This window comes from Mobula birostris, chromosome 29, assembly GCF_030028105.1.
Source record: "Mobula birostris isolate sMobBir1 chromosome 29, sMobBir1.hap1, whole genome shotgun sequence".
Classification (NCBI taxonomy): domain Eukaryota; kingdom Metazoa; phylum Chordata; class Chondrichthyes; order Myliobatiformes; family Myliobatidae; genus Mobula; species Mobula birostris.
In genome coordinates this window covers 20,403,179-20,422,651 of record NC_092398.1, presented here as the reverse complement: position 1 = coordinate 20,422,651, position 19,473 = coordinate 20,403,179, and positions in this window count along the sequence as shown.

Sequence of the window (19,473 nt, the reverse complement as noted above, 5' to 3'; positions counted from 1 at the left end):
ATTTTAATGATTTAGCTTCCCACTATGTATCCTGCAGTTTATTGGATGGTGTATAATTTAGGGACATAAACTGCGTTTTCTGTACATTTATTTTATAACCTGATATTTTCCCAAAGTCATCCAACAGTGTAAACAATGATATAAATGATTTTTCTGGTTCACTCAGATAGACTAAACAGCATCTGCGAATAACGCCACTTCCTGTTCAATCCCTGCCACCTTGATACCCGTTACAATTTCCCTCTGTCTTATTAGTTGGGCAAAAGGACAGGAGAAATTGGGCATCCCTGTCTAATTCCTCTCTCTAAAATAAAGGAGCCAGCGAGGTCCTCATTTATCTTAATTCGAGCTGTAGGGCTGTCATATAAAGTCTGGATTACTTTAATAAACTTTTCTTGAAAGCCGAAGCTTCCTAACGCTCTGTATAGGGATGCCCAACTAACTGAATTAAAAGCTTTCTCAGCGTCTAATCCCACTACCATTGTCTCTGTCCCGTTCTTAATAACCTGATAGTATGTGTAGAGTTCTCCTTATGTTGTCCTGTGTTTGACTTTGTTGAATAAATCTAGTCTGGACTCAATGGATTAGGCCAGGTAAAAGCTTTTCCAATCGGCGCGCTAATATAGATGTAAATAAATTGTAATCTAAATTAAGAACGCTAACTGGCCGATAATTACCACATTCTAGTTTACCTTTACCCTCTTTAGGAATAACTGAAATAATCGCTTCTCTCCGGGAAGGTGAAGTTTCTGCTGCCTGCAAAATCCAATTAAAGGTGTTAAGTAGTAATGGGGCTAACTGTCACTTCAGTGATTTGTACCACTCTGAGGTAAACCCATCAGAACGTGGAGACTTTCCAGCCATTAATACAGAAATGACCACATTCCGTTCTTTGACAGCTACTGGTTCTAATAGGCATTCATTTCGTAAATCTGTAAATTTGGGTGGATCTAAAGAATTCAATAAAGTGTCTATATAGGGCTCATTGGAGGCCCGGGGTTGGGAGTACAGCTGTCGATAATATGTTTCAAAGCTCTCTTGAATTTTCCCTATGGTACTCTCCACATGCTTTGTCTTTGGATTCTTTATTTTATGAATTGTATTGTCTGCTTGTTGTTTTCGTAATTTATATGCTAACAATCTAGCTGATTTACCTCCTACTTCATAATTCTTTTGTCTCAGGTAAAGAAAATTTCTTTGAGTTTCCAATGTATAAATATCATCAACTTCACTTTGCAATTTCTTAATTTCCTGTTTTAAATTAGAATTACTTTCGTTGCTCTCTACAACTTGAAGTTGTTTTAATTTTCCTTGAAGGTCTGCTAATTTTTGTGCATTGATTTTTTTCATGTGAGTAGTAATGGAAATAATTTTTCCTCTCAGTACAGCTTTCAATGTATCCCATAAGATCACTGGTGATGTTTCTCCCGTGTCATTAAGGTCTAGGTGTTCTTTGATTTCTCCCCTTAATCTCTCCATTACTTTCAGGTTATTGAGTATATGTGAGTTTAGCCTCCATAGTGTTTTCCTCATTTTCCTTTCCAGGATTAGAGACATAGAGACTGGGCTATGATCTGACAGATCAATTGTTGCAATATTAGAGTTTTTTTTATCCTGAGTCTATCTGTATTAAAGATAAAGACATAGTCTATCCTTGAATAGGCTGAATGAGGGAAAGAGTAATGTGTATAATCTTTACTAGTGGGGTGTAATTCCCTCCACACATCTATAATTCCCAACTCCTCCATCAATAAATTCATTTTCCGAGTCAGAGGTTTATTCTGAGTAACTGTTCTTGAAGAATCTAATGCAGGATTCAACCTAATATTAAAATCCCCTCCATGGATTACTACCCCTTGAGAGTTGACCATTAGGTTAAAAATGTGTCTATAGAATGACCATTCACAACCTGTTGGAGCATAAACATTCAGCAATGTTATTTGTGTACCTTCTATTCTTCCTGTAATTTTTACAAATCGTCCATCTTTCTCTTTAGTCTCTGAAATATGTTCATAATTAAGAGTACTTGATATTAAAGTAGCTACCCCTCTTTTGCGGCTCAATTTATATGATGCATAAGTGCATGCTTAAAGTCCATTCGTTTTAATATTTCATGTTCGGATTGGCTCATATGTGTTTCCTGGTGGAGGAAAGCTATTTGTGCCCTCTCTTTTTTCAATTTAGACATAATGTTATTTCTTTTAATTGGTTTCAAAATCCCATTAACATTATAGGAAATAATTTTACCAGTTCAATTTACATTTTTCTCTAGTAGAAAAAAAAACACTGTCCTTTTCTAACCAAACAGTAAGCAATCCCTTCTCAACAGTAAACTAAAACATATGACCACACCCTAGGCATTTTTGAACGTATAACATCTGAAAATTTTCCCCGACTTTCAACAGTGAGGCCTGAACCCGCCTCAGTTCAGAGGGATAACCTCTATCTTGACCCTGTGTCAAAGGGCCCTCCGCAGTGTGAATAATCATAGAGAAATCTCTCCTATTTATGTCTCGACCATATTGCTATCTTTCAAGTTATTCTGTCTAGTTTATTTTCAGTTAGCAGCTTTCATTTTACCTTTAAGTCCGATTTACTCTTTTCAGTCATTTCTCTTCATTAATCTGTACTCTCTGTACATTCGCGTCTGATTATTTGCAGCTTTTCCTTGTAGTTTCACACTCTGGTTCGTGTGGACCGTCCTCGCCGCACTGGCTGCCACGACTTCTGCCGAGTCCTCTCCAGTAGCGACTCCGGTTGGGTGATAACTTTAATAGGTAGTCCCCGGTCCGCCAGGACCGACGTTGCCTCCTCCGCCGTAGCGTAAATTTTTGTCCCTTCGTCGTAAGAGACTCTCGGCCGAGCTGGATACAGGGTCTGGAATCTGAAGTTGTTTTCCTTCAGGATTCTCCGTGTTTCCACATATTCCTTCCGTCTGGCAAGGACACCCGGTGCGTAATCGTGGTCTAAATTGATTTTACAGTTACTCCACATGAAACCTTTCTTTTGCCATGCCCGTTTAAGCACCTCTTCCTTCGTTCTGTAACTGAGAAATCTGACTCGAATCGATCTGGACTGGGCGCCTGCCGGAGGCTGTGGTGCCAACGCGCGGTGAGCCCTTTCGATCTGTAGGTCTTTTGAGTCCGGTATATCAAAGTTCTCTCTAAGCAGCTTCTCCACGAAGGGAATCATCAATCCGGGTTTACCTTCAGTTCCTTCAGGAACTCCGCAGATCCTCACATTTTCCCTTCCTGAGCGGTCTTCTTGGTGTATTAGCTTCAACTGGAGCGGCTCTTGTAGCTTTAGCATTTCTGCTATCACTTCCTCTGCGTTTTGTAGTTTCTCCTCAATTCTTACAATCCTCGCTTCGTCTTCATCTATCCTCAAATTAGTTTTTACTATGTCTCCTTTAATATCTTCCAGTTGTTTGTTGTTATCTTGTCGGAACTCGCGAATGTCTCTGAGAATCAAAGACAGATTCACAGAGTCTTCCTCATTATCTCCGTCCTGGCTTGCCGTGGGAGAGCTAGGCCCGTCGCCTTGCTGCGTCTCTTTGTGTTTATCAGCCTTCGGAGCGGAATTTTTAATCTTGTTCTTAGACATCATCCTTGCCCCTTTTATTAATATAGTTATACAATATTAAGTATTTGTCTAATTTCGATTTTGGGGCAGTTTACCTTCTTTTTTGTCGAGAGACATTTTCCTTACGCCGCCATTCCCTTGATGACCCGGAAGTCCCCTCCGGCAACAGCTATTTCAAAGACTATTAAAGCCTCATGTACTCCAGAGGAGGAAATCTGAAATAATAATAATAATAAATAGACAAACAATCGTGTTTCAGTTTCTGTAACTCATTAGTCAACATTTATTTGTATAATATATGAATTCTGGTTGACGTTCATTGTTTTGTATTGCGTTTCCATCAACCACAATAAGCAGGGGTTTCGTGATGTATGGGTCAATTCTATAGGTCCGAACAATCAAATTGTCGTTGCTTATTCTGCCAAATCAGCTTGCTCTATTGACGCTAATGAGTCATACAGTGAGATATAAACACAGCAGTGCACGACGCCGAAATTGAAAGTAAATACTTTCGAAAAATAACGCTAACTCGGCGAATCTCGTTTGCTTTTTATTGACAATGTAAACCAATTTAATGTAAGCACATATTTTAATCCATTCCTCAGCTTCTCCCTGAACTTCTTCTGTGCTAGTCCGTAGATATACGTGTTGGTGCAAGTGCAGAGAAACTCCAGCATAAAGCCAAGCTGCTGTAGGATATATCTTGGGTTGGTGTGGTATCTGTCTCTGTAGGTATAATTTTCCACTTGCCAGGTCATAGAATATACAACTCTGGGTGTCCACAGTAAAATGAAATTGGTTGATATAGCGAACAATAAAACGATCGACTTTCTCCGACTTTCCACCTCTGCATCCTTCTGATTGTCGCTAATATTCCGCGGTACCCGGCGGACTTTATTTGCCGCTAGTATATGTCTGGCAGTTAATGTATTGAACAGAAGCATTAAGCAGATTGGAGCCACTGCAGTCAGAATACCGTCACATAACTGGTATGCTCTCCAGAAGGGTGACGTTAAGAATGCTGTTGTGACGAGACAGCGTTTAGAATGCACAGCAAAGTAAAATGGCAGAGCTTTTGCGTAACACGCTGTACATACAGATACCACCATCACAATCGCTGTTTTCTCGGTGCAGTATCTTTTTCGCAGCTTCTGACAGCAGATGGCGATGTAGCGATCGAAAGTAAAGGCGACCGTAAACCAAACGGAACAGTCAGAGTTTGCGGCCCGCAGAACAATTATTACAGCACAACCTGGAGTTCTGAAGAGGAAATTAGCAAAGACATAGATAAAATTAACTTGTTCGAAAATAACAGCCACGATGACGACCATCAAATCTGCTACTGCCATGGCCACCAAGTAGCGGGTGATGCATTTGGAAAGGCCACATTTTCCCCGGGATAGGATCACAATCGCCGTTAAATTAACTGAAAAAAAATATAAAGCATGTTAACATATCTCCTAGTCCCCACGTTGGCGACTGTGAATTGAGTTCCTCAGTAAAAATAATAGACTGCAGCTGATAAGACTGAAAGTGCACAAGCAACTTACAGCAGATACCTCCGCTGATTTATGTTCTGAGGTAAAGAGACCACAAAGCAACGGGGTGCGTTATTATGTTTTAAGTAACAGCCGAAAACCTTCCGTTTATTCTGTTAACTATGATACCTGTTGCACGCAGCACAGGACATATCGAGCACATTCCCATTGTTTAAAGGTATTGGTGATTTAGGAGGAACAGAACATACTGGGTGACTTATTTGAAATTCACAGTATTTAACTTTATGACGTGCGTTAAATTGACTACCGAAAATGGAATAAATATATATTTTAAGTTGTATCTGTAAACTCAGTGGAATGTATTGCAGCTGTCAGCGGAGGTTGTTCGAGTTGGCAGACGAAAGCTTCTGATCGCACGAGGTGCTAAACGGCTGTCAAGGCTGCCTGGGCCAGGATATCATATCATTCCCGTTCACAAGAGCCTTTATTCTTCTGCTGTTCCTCCTTGCGGTACGGAGATAGCAGCAAACCCTCCAAGCCTGGGGCTCGTGTCACTGCTTACGGGACAAAAGTATGCTTATTTGAAGAAACACAGAGAAACTTGTTTTAAAGTTTTTTAAAAAAAAGAAACAAAAGCAAATCAACTCAGTAAGGTCACGAATTTGTTTATAGATTTCCAGCAAGTTCTTATCAGAATAACACAGAAGAAAACTTCAAAATAAATGTATTTCAGAGTGACGATAACATTGATAAGTTAATGTGGGGAATTCGAAAACGTGATGAAAAGACATGACAATTTGGATTTTCATTACTTCTATGGAAAAGGTGGATTTGGCGAATTCTGCAAGACAGCACATGCCTTTATCCCGGACACCAATGGCAAATGTTTGCGTTGTGAGTGTATAATCGTATTTACGTTTGAAAAGGTAACCCACGGAAAACTCCATTCATATGGCGAGGGAGTGACCAAATTAAACTAAACACTGCCTTCTTGTCAGCTTTCTTAGCTGTCCTGTACGATATTTTGAATACAATCGTGTTGGGATTGCCCAGTGGTGGCTGGATATACAGAATTGAATTGTAACTGTACTCAATTTCCAAGACAGATTTAAACTAGTTAGGCATCAATAATTACATTGCAGAACACAATATTTGTATTTTCTTCTCACACAGTTCCCATTTGTCTGAAATAATACAATAGACTAAACATCTCGGTGGTAAGATAAAGAGAATGTCGAAAGCCGTCAGTGGAGTGCATTCGGCGCAAGTACGAAAATAAGAGTCAGTCCCAGCACCTTACCAGGAAAATACCGACAGCTGCGAGTACAGGATAGTAAATTCTGACGATGTTGTAAATTGCTGGATATCCCATTCTGTATCTGAATCACCGATAAGCTCTTTAATCTGCTAACACGCCTCTGAGTTCCTTTCTTCTAAGAATTCTTGTACGCAACGAGTAGGTCAATTTATGCGAGTACCTCTTCAATCATTATATCTACAGATCCCTGAACAAACACTTAGTCTGATCTATTTTTATCATGTTGAAATTGTGCAATAGATTTAACTCTTCAGGTGATCGCACTTGAACATTGTTTGGGAAGGGCTTCCATGGAGAACGCTGCACGTTTTATTCTGCATCACCAGGTAGTTTTCCACATCGATCCCTGAAAAACATGTCATAACAAGTTTAAACGCATTAAATTCCCGGTCACTTACACCACTTGGAATTGGATTAAGTAAGTTTATTGTCGCATGTGATAAAAACTCCCTGCAAGCGAGTAATTTATGTGCTGTTTTATGTCTTCAGTAGGATTTACTCTGGAAACGATAGTCAAAAGCTGATATTATATAAAATGAAATGTTTAGTTTATCCCTGCATGCTCGTAATATCAAAAAACCTGCAGTTAACCTGACAACGACCTGAGATGCCCCTCACAGTCAACCGTGTGAAGGAAAGTTGTGACAGACCCTGGTTCTGTACAATGCACAATGACTCCGCATACGCCACGTATGCGCTGTGTTCTTGTCAGAATTCACCTGTTCGACGATGCGATTGGAATGAACCAGTAATACTAATTTTGAGTATAATGTTTAGCGAGAAACTATGGTCACTTTGTTATCCAGAACGTTGTTTCATGTTGTTGCGGTGATTACAAAAATAATTTGATTCTCTCTCACACTCATTGTTAAGAACAGTTCTTAAAATATCTAAACTATACTAATTTTGTGAAATTTCTACAATATCTGATGAAGCATTGGTGTACTATTGTCACATATCGATTAAAAACTAAACAAAAGAATACCGTTGTTATTAAAATTAACCGAGACAGTTTTCATCAGAATAGTCCGGAATATCCTTGCAATTGAGAAATGAGTGTACTTGGCAATACCCTTATCTCTAGTGTTACCAGCTTTAGCTGAGAAAAGGGAAACATAATATCAGCAATAAAATAAAATGCCACCGGTATTCCAAAACGGATATCCGTATGTACCCTGGTCGGTGTGTGCTCTGGACAGCATTTGTTCTCCATGTAGGGAGCGGCTGCAGCCAAAACTTGCCGGAGGTGTAAATTTGCTATTGGAAAATAGAGGTGTCTACCGGCTCGGTTTGCGCCGCCGTTGTCTTGTGCTCGCCAGAGCTCGTCCGGACTAAGCGCTGGTGCAAGTACCTGCATCAGATACTGGAAGCAACACGCTAGTGTTGCACTGCTGAATATACACGCACGCACCAGAAGACCCGAAAATGATGCAGCAGAATTCAAATTCGCCTAAATACACAGTAGACAACAGCTGCTTAAATTTTTTCTCAGGGTAGCAGTCCAGTTAAAACTGAGTTACACTCAAGCAGTTTACAGAAGATGCGCGTGGATTGGACATTAGACATAAACACATTCATATTGCGTGTATATCATTGAGTAGTGCAGCTTGAGTCTGGCGTGAGAGTATATGGGGACAAACTTCATCTAGGTTGTGACACAACATCCGGTCATACCAGTAGAACGACAGAACAATTACAGAATCCGAAAAGACATATTAAACGAAGTAATTCATGAACTTGCACAAAATCTTGAAAAAAACCAACCTAAAGACCACAACCATCCTATGCAAGACAATATGGTTGGTGTCACCACCCCATGTGTTACTGAAAATAAAATTATGGAAAAGAGCATCTCCAGACCACGACAGTAAATCCACAGAATGATTAGGACGGCGCGAGGCTTACAGACGAAACTACCTAAACTTCGAGCACAACATGAACAGGATCTATTGCCAGGGGCCAATCAAATTGACCTTACATGGCAAAACAGAACAAATCTTCAAAATTTTCAAAAATCGTTCATATTCTCAATGATATTACCACTATACTTAGGAAAACTAAACATTTGAAGAACTAAACATAATAACATACCGCGCAGTATTATCATCACAGTAGTGTAATGGCTCTAAAATAGAGGCATCATCAATAAAAACATTAAAACTGCGTAATAAAACGAAGACATCGAAACAGCGGCAGAGATGAAAAAATGGAATTGAACCTTCAAGAGCAGAAAGAGTCCGCCTATTGGAGAATAAGATGAGTATTAGAAAAACATAGTAGAATTTAAAGATAGAATAAAACTTGGTGCATACATAGCCAGATGAAGTTTACACATGAAGTGTGTCAGTCATAATTATGAAAACATAATTATCAGTTGAGAAACGATGAAAAACGTTTCTGTAGGATATTGAAATTTCATGCAATGCACATAAGTGTTCGCAACCCAAGCACAGTTTTATGACAGGCATGGAAATAATGAAGCATAGGTTTAATATCTGGTAAAATACGATGAAGTACTATCAAGAAACAAGCATAATTCGGGAGGAAAATGAAAGCACACGCAATAACGAAGACATGTGAACACTCGAGGTTGCAAAGTATATACTGAAAGTGGGTATAAAACTAGTAACATCTAGAAAAGTACCGTCAGTAATAATATTGATACAAAAAAGTTACTATCTACATCTTTATGCATTAATGCATATCAATATTTTTCGTAAAAATCCTGAAGTGTCGAATTATTGACGGAAAGGAAATAATATCCATTAAGTAAAGTAAAAATGACAAATAACTCATCAAAATATAGCCTATTGCATGTTTACTAACTACGAGGGGTGAGTGGTAAGTTCGCGACCTAAGGTAGAACGAGATGAGTTATACGGCTCTCTTTACAAGCACATGCAAGTCAACTCTTTGAGTGATTATGCAGAAAGTTTGTAGTTAATGACTCATCAGTTAATAACTAATCGGGGTGATGGATAAGTTCGTGGCCTAAGTTAGAAGAAGATGAGTTATTAACTTCACACTTTCTGCATAATCACTCAAAGAGTTGTCCTGCATGTGCATGTAAAGAGAGCTGTATAACTCATCTCCTTCTACCTCAGGACACGATCTTATCAATCAGCCATCTGTGGACACTTTCTGGAGGTCCAATATCCGGATGCTCCACGACCGCTGGACTAAGTGTGTAAATGTAGGAGTGGACTATGTTGAAAAATAAATGTGCTAGGTTTTCTAAAATTGAATCCTTCTACCCAAGGCCACGAACTTATCAATCACCCCCTGTATTCAGGAGGTCAGTGTGGATATGGTGGAGGATTACAAATACCTGGGGATACGAATTTACAATAAACTGGACTGGTCAAAGAACACTGAGGCTGTTTACAATAAGGATCAGAGCCGTCTCTATTTCCTGAGGAGACTGAGGTTCTTTAACATCTGCCGACGATGCTGAGGATATTCTACGAGTCTGAGGTGGTCAGTGCTATCATGTTTGCTGTTGTGTGCTGGGGAAGCAGGCTGAGGGTGGCAGACACCAACAGAATTAACAAACTCATTCGTAAGGCCAGTGTTGTTGTGGGGATGGAACTGGACTCTCTCACGGTGATGTCTGAAAAGAGGATGCTGTGTAAGTTGCATGCCAACTTGGTCAATGTCTCCAATCCACTACATGATGTACTGGGTGGGCACAGGAGTACATTCAGCCAGAGACTCATTCCACCGAGATGCAACACAGAGCGTCATAGGAAGTCATTCCTGCCTGTGGCCATCAAACTTTACAACTCCTTCCTTGGAGGGTCAGACATCTTGAGCCAATAGGCTGGTTCTGGACTTATTTCATAATTTACTGGCATAATTTACATATTACTATTTAACTATTTATGTTTCTATTACTATTTATTATTTATGGAGCAACTGTAACGAAAACCAATTTCCCCCGGGATTAATAAAGTATGACTATGACTATTTATACCATTGTTACTCTATGCATCTCGCAGCTAATCCACACTAATTTAGATTAGCGCAATATACTTTCAAGGAGCAGGAAACATGTTGTGATTGTGTGGAAGGACGTGAAAAACAACTGATAATTTCTGCCATTGTAAATCAAGGCCAGCTGAAAAGCAGAGACATTTTATGTTTCCACCTGGACGATCAAAAAGCTGTTGATTCTGTCCCACACTTATGTCTTATTGATGTTCTTACTATCCGTATAAGTTACACCCAATTCTTGTGAAATCCATACAACAACATTTGAATTATTGGCGCATGATAATCACGCTAACCAACAAAAAAAAAAAACAAAAAAAAAAACACTCACCATTTTCTAAACCAACCTAAACATTTTTCTGGGCTACTCTCTAAGCCCACTATAATTTTGGCTTGCTTTAAACCAAGCCTCGCATATGCTGAAGTTGTGGAGATTAGGATATCAAATTGCAAACGCTAAATTAGTGGACGATTTGATCTAAAATGCATCGTCATATGTCAAACTACAACAGTTTATCGAATCAGTAAAATAGGTTCTAAGCATACAATAATGAACTTTGTCCCAGATAAGTGCCGAAACTGAAACGTAACGAGAGTCACAATCGGGATAGTAGAACAAAGACAGATCTGCAGGATGCAACGCAAACGAAGAATGATTACGATCTGCTGGGATATTAACAAGCAGATGCATAGGTCATAGTGCGATGAAAGGAAAACTTCCGACAGAATTTACTACGAGGCTTAAGAAGCTTCCCCGAACAGAGCTGAGTAATAAAGATATAGCAAGGCCAATAAAGACTTTCGTTACAACGATATTAAAGTATCTGGAACATTTAGAAAGGAAAACAGGAAATCAAGTTGGAAATTAAATAAGTGGAATGAACACTTGAACGCGTTTAGAATAACACTAGGTCGGACAAAAGGAAGGAGGAACATAGATAAAACATCTACACCACAGTCAGTTCACACTTCTGAGTATATTATTTTCATAAACGAAACACGACTCAGTACTCCGTGAGGCCATATAAAATTCTGATGAGAAGTATACACCACTAAACTTACATGAAAGCACAACTCAGAAAAATGAAGAAGTTACCATCTTAGAAGAAGAAGTTAACCAATAGAAGGGCATCCCTCCTAAAGAAGACTATGCACGATATAGTTGGAAGCCTCCGCACGATATAGTTGAAGGGTTCTTCCCAGAAAGAGAATGGTTCCTTGTGGGAATACATGACCCAGTGGTTGACACAAAAAAAAAGAAATCAGAAATACACAATAAAATATCAACAAATTCAAGACGATGTATGCAGGAAACGCCTGGAGAAGCCAGAAACAATTCAATACGTGAGAGGATGATGCAGCAATTTTACACAATCTGATCATTTCACTGGCACAATCAAGTGGCAATCATCCGGACCAAAATCTTGCTTCAAAATAGAAACTCCGAAAAAAACTAACTGACCATAAGTACACGCCTGATCCTGGTTTAGAGTCAAATTCCTAGTTTTGGGAACTAGGCAGAAGACTGAAGAACAGGACCTGAAGGGTGGCGTTCTCAGATTGCTGCCAGTGCTACGTGGTAGTGATGGTGGGAACTGGAGGAGAAGGCAGTTGAATGCATGGCTGAGGAGTTGGTGCACGGGGCAGGGTTTTAAATTTTTGGATAATTGGGATCTCTTCTAGGGAAGGAGGGACCTGTAAAGATTGGATGAGTTGCATCTGAACTCGAGAGGGAGCAATATCCTTGCAGGTAAGTTTGCTAGCATGGATACGGGAGGGTGTAAACTAATTTGGAAGAGGGATGGAACCCGGAGTGATAGAGCGGTGAAAGAAGTGCATGGAGTAAAGCAAGATCTAACATATAGAGAGGCTTTGAGGAAAGAGAAGCAGAATAAAGGGTGTAAAGGTAGTAAGGTAGAATGGCTAAAGGGCGTGTACTTCAATGCAAGAAGCATCATGAACAAAGGTGATGGACTGAGAACTCGGTAAATACATGGAATTATGATGTAGTGGCCATTACGGAGACTTGGTAGGCACCAGGATAGGAATGGATTCTGAATATTCCTCGATTTCAGTGCTTCAAAAGGGATGGGATGGGGGAGCGGAGGAGGGGAGCGTTACTGGTCAGGGATACTATTACAGCTACAGAAGGGTTGGGTAATGTAGCAGGATGCTCTTTTGAGTCAGTATGGGTGGATATCAGGAACAGGAATGGAGCAGTTACTCTATTGGGGGTATTCTATAGGCCCCCTAGGAGCAGCAGATATACCGAGGGGCAGATTAGGAGGCAGAATGTAGAAAGGTGCAAAACTAACAGGGTTGTTATCATGGGTGACTTTAACTTCCCTAATATTGATCGACGTCTGATTAGTTCCAATAGTTTAGACAGGGCAGAGCTTGTTAAGTGTGTCCAGGACGGATTCCTGTCACAGTATGTTGGCAGGCCGACTAGGGGGAATGCTATTCTAGATCTAGTATCAGGTAACGAATCAGTTCAGGTCACAGATGTCTCAGTGAGTGAGCATTTGGGGGACAGTGACCACCGCTCCCTAGCCTTCAGCATTGTCATGGAAAAGGATAGAATCAGAGAGGACAGCAAAATTTTTAATTGGGGAAGGGCAAATTATGAGACTATAAGGCTCGAACTTACCGGTGTGAATTGGGATGGTGTTTATGCAGGGAAATGTACTATGGACATGTGGTCGATGTTTAGAGATCTCTTGCAGGATGTTAGGGATAAATTTGTCCCGATGAGGAAGATAAAGAATGGGAGGGTAAAGGAACCATCGGTGATAAGTGAGGTGGAAAATCTAGTCAGGTGGAAGAAGGCAGCATACATAACGCTCAGGAGCAAGGATTAGATGGATATATTGAGACATATAGGGTAGCAAGAAGGGAGCTTAAGAAGAGGCTGAGAAGAGCAAGAAGGGGGTCTGAGAAGGCCTTGGCGAGTAGGGTAAAGGAAAACCGCAAGGCATTCTTCAATTATGTGAAGAACGAAAGGATGACTGGAGTGAAAGTACGACCGATTAGAGATACAGGTGGAAAGATGTGCCTGGACGCTGTGGAAGTGAGAGAGGTCCCCATTGAATATTTCTCTTCGGCATTCACCAATGAGAGGAAACTTGATGACGGTGAGGACAATATAAGTGAAGTCAATGCTCTGGAGCATGTTGATATTAAGGGAGAGGAGGTGTTGGAGTTATTAAAATACATTGGGACGGATAAATCCCCGAGGCCTGACGGATATCCCCCAGGCTGCTCCACGAGGCGAGGGATAAGATTGCTGAGCCTCTGGCTAGGATCTTTATGTCCTCGTTGTCTACGGGAATGGTGCCGGAGGATCTGAGGGAGGCGAATGTTGTTCCCTTGTTCAAAAGAGGTAGTAGGGATCGTCCGGGTAATTATAGACAAGTGAGCCTTACGTCTGTGATGGGAAAGCTGCTGGAAAAGGTTCTGAGATAGGATCTATGGGCACTTAGAGAATCATGGTCTGATCAGGGAGAGTCAGCATGGCTTTGTGAAGGGCAGATCGTGTCTAACAAGCCAGATAGAATTCTTTGAGGAGGTGACCAGGCATATAGATGAGGGTAGTGCAGTGGATGTGATCTATATGGATTTTAGTAAGGCATTTGGCAAGTTTCCACGTGGTTGGCTTATTCAGAAAGTCAGAAGGCATGCGATCCAGGAAAGTTTGGCGAGGTGGATTCAGAATTGGCTTGTCTGCAGAAGGCAGAAGATCGTGGTGCAGGGTGTACATTCGGATTGGAGGGCTTTGACTAGTGGTGTCCCGCAAAGATCGGTTCTGGGACCTCTACGGTTCGTAATTTTTATTAACGATCTAGCTGTGCGGGTAGAAGGGTGGGTTGGAAAGTTTGCAGACGGCAAAAAGGCTGGTAGTGTTGTAGATAGTGTAGAGGATTGTCTAAGATTGCAGAGAGATATTGATAGGATGCAGAAGTAGGCTGAGAAGTGGCAGATGGAGTTCAACCCGGAGAAGTGTTAGGTGGTAGACTTTGGAAGGACAAACTCCAAGGCAGAGTTCAAAGTAAATGGCAGGATTCTTGGTAGTGTGGAGGAGCAGAGGGATCTGGGCGTACATGTCCACAGATCCCTGAAAGTTGCCTCTCAGGTAGATAGGCTAATTAAGAAAGCTTATAGGGTGTTAGCTTTCATAAGCCGAGAGATAGAGTTTAAGAGCCGTGAGGTAATGATGCAGCTCTACAAAGCTCTATTTATGCCACACTTGGAGTACTGTGTCTATTTCTGGTCACCTCACTATGGGAAGTATGTGGAAGAATTGGAAAGGGTAAAGAGGAGATTTACCAGGATGTTGCCTTGTTCAGAGAGTATGTATTATGATCAGAGATTAAGGGAGCTAGGACTTTACTCTTTGGAGAGAAGGAGGTTCCAGGGTCCGAACCGTGTGCCAAATTCATTTATCCTGTGATGGATACTTCATCGTCGAGGTGATAGAAGGCTCCCAATGAAAGGTCGTTCCCCACTTGTTCAAAATAGAATGTCATGCTAAAAGTCGAGCTTATTGTCATATGCACAGATAAATGCATGCAGAGGTGGAATGAAAAACATTCCTGCTGAAGATTCACATGTATATAGGAAGCCTTCAGAAGAAAAAAACATATATACAAGAAATAATGCATACAGAAGAATGTCAACATTTTATCATATTCTCAATTACCTACATGCATAACTGGAAACACACAATACAGCAAATGCGTAGCACTCACAAGAAAAAAAAATCGAACCTCAGCTAGATGATGTCAAATTACCGATATGAAGGAACATTGTTTTTGATGAGTGTGCATACAACACGCATGTTATCATAAGGAATAAATGCAACAGCTATTTCTGCAACTATTAAAGCCGAATGAACTCCCGTGGAAGGAAATCTGAAATAATAAACTTAAATAGACAAACAATCGTGTTTCTGATTCCGTAGCTCAATAGTCAATAGTTGTTTGTTTCCTATATGGATTCTGGTTGACATTCATTCTTCTGTGTTGCTCTTCCATCAGCCACAATGAGCAGGGGTTTCATTAGGTATCGGTTAATAGTCCAGGTACCAACAATCAAACCGTCGTTGTTTAATCTGCCAAATCAACTTGCTCTATTGAAGCTAATCAGTCATACAGTGACGTATAAACACAGGAGTGTGCGAAGCCGAAATTGAAAATAAACACTTTCGAAGAATAGCGTTAAATCGGCTAATCTCGTTTGCATGTTATTGACAAAATAAACCAATATAATGTAAACACGTATTTTATTCCATTCCCCAGCTTCTCCCTGAATTTCTTCTGGGTCAGTCCGTAGATATACGTGTTAGTGCAAGTGCAGAGAAACTCCAGCATATAGCCAACCTGTTGTAGGATATATCTTGGGTTGGTGTGGTATCTGTCTGTGTAGGTATAATTTTCCACTTGCCAGTTTATAAAATGTACAACACTGGGTGTCCACAGTAAAATGAAATTGGTTGATATAGCGAACAATAAAACAATTGAATTTCTCCTGTTCTCCAACTCTGCATCCTTCTGATTCTCGCCAATATTCCGAAGTGCCCGGCGGACTTTGTTAGCCGCTATAATATGCCTGGCAGTTAATGTGTTAAACAGCAACATTAAGCAGATAGGAGCCACTGCAGTCAGAATACCATCACAGAACTGGTATGCTCTCCAGAAGGGTGACGTTAAGAATGCCGTTGTGGCGACACAGCGTTCAGAATGCACGGCAAAGTAAAATGGCAGAGCTTTTCCGTAACACGCTATACAGACAGATACCACCATCATAATCGCAGTTTCTTCTGTGCAGTATCGACTTCGCAGCTTCTGACAGCAGATGGCGATGTAGCGATCAAAAGTAAAGGCGACCGTCAACCAAACAGAACAGTTTGAGTTTGCGTTGCGCAGAACAATTATCACAGCACACACCGGAGTTCTGAACAAGAAATTAGCAAACATGTAGATAAAATTAATTTGTTCGAAAATAACAGCCACGATGACGACCGTCAAATCTGCTACTGCCATGCTCACCAAGTAGCGGGTGATGCATTTGGAAAGGCCAAATTTTCCCCGGGATAGGATCACAATCGCCGTTAAATTAACTGAAAAAAATATGAAGCATATTAATATATCTCCTGGTACCCACGTTGGTGACTGTGAATTGAGATCATCAGTAAAAATAATAGACTGGAGCCGATAAGACTGATAGTACTCCAGCATCTTTCATCAGAAGTCGCGGCAGATTTACGTTCTGGAGTAAAAAAAACCCAGAAAGAAACCTGGGAGCAGCGTTGTGTTTTAAATAACAGCCGAAAACCTTCCGTTTGTTCTGTCAACTGTGGTACCTGTTGCACCCAGCAAGGGGCAGATCGAACGCATTCCCATTGTTTAAAGGTGTTGGTGACTTACAAGGAACAGAACATACACTAGGTGACTTATTTGAAATTCACATTATTTAACTTCATGGCGTGCTTTAAATTAACTACTGAAATGGGGAAAAATATATAAAGTTGTCTCTGTAGACTCACTGGAACATATTGCAGCTGTCAACGGAGCTATTTCGAGCTGTCAGAGGGAAGACTTTGATCTCACTAGATGCTAAACGGCTGTCATATAATTCCCGTTCACAAGAGCCTATATTCTTCAGCTGCTCGCCCTTGCGGTACGGAGATAGCAGCAAACTCTAGAAGCATGTGGCTCCTCTCACTGCTTACGGGACAAAAGTATGCTTGTTTGAAGAAATACAGAAAAAATTATTTTAAAGTTTTTCTTTAAAAAAAAAAGAAACGAAAACAAATCAACTCAGTAAGGACACATATTTGTTTATAGATTTACAGCAAGTTCTTATCAGAATAACACAGGAGCAAACTTCAAAATAAATATACTTCAGAGTGACGATAACATTGATATGTTAATGTGAGGAATCCAAAAACGTGATGAAGAAACATCACAATTTGGATATTCTTTAATTCTATGGAAAACTTGCATGTGGCGAATTCTGCAAGACAGTACATGTCTTCATCCCGACACTTCGATGGCAAGTGCTTGCATTGTGAGTGTATAATCATATCTACGTTTGAAAAGGCAACCCACTGAAAACTCCATTCACATGGCGACGGAGTAACCGATTAAATCAATCACCGTCTTCTTGTTCGCTCCCTTAGCTGCCCTTGCCGACATTTTGAATACAATCATGTTGGGACTAGCCAGGGGTAGCTGGATATACGGAATTATATTGAAAACTGTACTCAATTTCTCAAAAGAGTTTCACACCAGTTAGGTATCATTAACTATATTGTAGAACATAATATTTGCATTTTCTTCTCATACAGTTCCCATTTTCTGAAATAATACAATAGAGTTATAATCACGGTGGTAAGGTTAAGCGAATTTCGAAAGCAGTCAGTGGAGTGCATTCGGCGGAAGCACAAAATTACCAGTCAGTTCCAGCACCTTACCAGGAATACCGACAGCTGCGAGTACAGGATAGTAAATTCTGACGATGTTGTAAATTGCTGCATATCCCATTTTGTATCTAAATCACCGATGAGCTGTATAATCTGCACATACACCTCTCAGTTCCTTTCTTCTATGAATTCTTGGCTGCAACGTGTAGGGTCAATTTATGCGAGTACCTATTCAAACATTCTATCTACGGACCACTGAACAAACACCTATTCTGAACTATTTTTATCATTACGAAATTGTGCAATAAATTTAACTCTTCAGGTGATTGTACTTGAATGTTGTTTGGGAAAAGCTTCCATGGAGAACGCTGCATGTTGTATTCTGCATCACCAGGTTCGCACCGACTGACCAAGGTTGTCTTCCCAATTGATCACTTAATAATTTTAATAACAAGTTACAACGCATTAAATATCTTTTCACTTACTCACTTGGAATTGCATTAAGTAAGTTTAATGTCGCATGTGATAAAAAAAACAACTCCCTGCAAGCGGGTAATTTATGTGGCGTTTTATCTCTTCAATCGGATTCGCTCTGGAAGCAATAGGCAAAAGCTGATATGTTTAGCTTATCCCTGCATGCTCGTAATATGAAAAACTGCAGTTAACCTGACAACGACCTGAGAGGCCCCTCACAGACAACCGTGTGAAGGAAAGTTGTGTTAGAGCCTGGTTCTGTACAATGCACAACGAGTCCGCAAACACGGTGTATGCGCTGTGTGTTTGTCGGAATTCCCCTGTTCGACGATGCGATTGGAATAAACCAGTAATACCAATTTTGTGTATAAGGTTTAGCGAGAAACTGCGGTTACCTTGTTATCCAGAACGTTGTTTCATGTTGTTACATTGATTATAAAAATAATTTGATTCTCTCCCACACTCATAGTTAAGAACAGTTCTTAAGATATCAAAACTAGACCAATTTTATGAAATTTTTACAATATCTGATGAAGCATTAGTATACTGATGTCACATATCGATTAAAACTAAAAAAGAAGAATACGGTTGTTATCAAAATTAACCGAGACAGTTTCCAGTAGAATAGTCTGAAATCTTCTTGCAATTCAGAAATGAGTGTGCTTGCCCTTATATCTATTTTAGCAACTTTAGCTGAGCTAAGGTAAACATAATATCTTAAATAAAATAAAATGCCACCCGTATACCAAAGCGGAAACAAATGGATCTCCGTATGTACCCTGGTCGGGCTGTGCTCTGGACATCATCCGTTCTCCGTCCTGGGAGCGGCTGCAGCCAAAACTTGCCGAAGGTGTAAATTTGCTGTTTGAAATACAAAGATGTCTACCGGTTCGGTTTGCGCCGTCATTGCCTTTGGCTCGCCAAAACTCGCCCAGAGCAAGCGCTGGTACAGATACCTGTATCAGATAGTGTAAGCATAACGCAAGTGTTGCTCTGCTGAACACTTCCACTCAAGCAGTTTACAGAAGTAGGACGCGCGTGTATTGGACTTGAGAAGCAAACGCATTCATATTGCGTGTATATCATCGAGTCGTGTAGTTTGAGTCTGACATGAGAGCATATAGGGGCAAACTTCATATAAGTTGTGACACAACATCCGGTCATGCCAGTAGAACGACAAAACAATT